Source organism: Heteronotia binoei, chromosome 3 (genome assembly GCF_032191835.1).
Source record: "Heteronotia binoei isolate CCM8104 ecotype False Entrance Well chromosome 3, APGP_CSIRO_Hbin_v1, whole genome shotgun sequence".
Taxonomy (NCBI): Eukaryota; Metazoa; Chordata; class Lepidosauria; order Squamata; family Gekkonidae; genus Heteronotia; species Heteronotia binoei.
In genome coordinates, this window is record NC_083225.1 from 189,389,072 (window position 1) to 189,389,901 (window position 830).

The 830-nt window shown below is 50.4% G+C and overlaps 1 non-coding gene across 1 annotated transcript; it reads right to left on the reverse strand.

Moving 5' to 3' along the window:
* Positions 1 to 260: 260 nt before the first annotated feature.
* Positions 261 to 332, reverse strand: TRNAN-GUU (transfer RNA asparagine (anticodon GUU)). Its single transcript has one exon. It is a non-coding gene; the product is annotated as a tRNA-Asn (tRNA).
* Positions 333 to 830: the final 498 nt, after the last annotated feature.

An 830-nucleotide genomic window follows, 5' to 3' on the forward strand; every position in this document is an offset into this window, starting at 1 on the left:
GAAGAAGGTCTCAGCCTCTCTGCCCTGTTGTTGGCCCTTCAGAGGAACTGACTGGTTACTGTGTGAGTCAGGATACTGGACTGGATGAACCACTGGACTCATCCAGCCAGGCTCTTCTTATGGACATATGGACATATGAAGCTGCCTTATACTGAATCAGAGCCTGGGTCCATCAAAGTCAGTATTGTCTACTCAGACTGGCAGCGGCTCCAGGGTCTCAAGCTGAGGTTTTTCACACCTATTTGCCTGGATCCTTTTTTTGGAGATGCCGAGGATCGAACCTGGGACCTTCTGCTTAACAAGCAGATGCTCTACCACTGAGCCACAGCCCCATTCATGGCTCTCCAGGGTCCCCAGCTGAGGTTATTCACGCCTACTTGCCTGGACCCTTTTGAGTTGGAGATGCTGGGGATTGAACCTGGGACCTTCTGCTTACCAAGCAGATGCTCTACCCCTGAGCTACCGTCCCTCCCCATATGTTCTTATTAGAAGAAGGCCTCAGCCTCTATGCCCTGTTGTTGGCCCTACAGAGAAACTGGCTGGCCACTGTGTGAATCAGGATACTGGACTGAATGGACCACTGGACTCATCCAGCAGGGTCCTTCTTATGTTCTTATTGGAAGAAGGCCTCAGCCTCTATGTCCAATGTTTTTAAGTAATGCAAAACCCTAGTTAAGACTGGTGGTGGTAGAAAGTGCTGCCAAATCTCAGGTGACTTTTAGCAACCCAGTAGGGTTTTCAAGGCAAGAGACATTCAGAAGTGGCTTGCGATTGCCTGCCTCTGCAAAGCAACCCTGGGCTTCCTTGATGGTCTCCCATCCGAATACTGA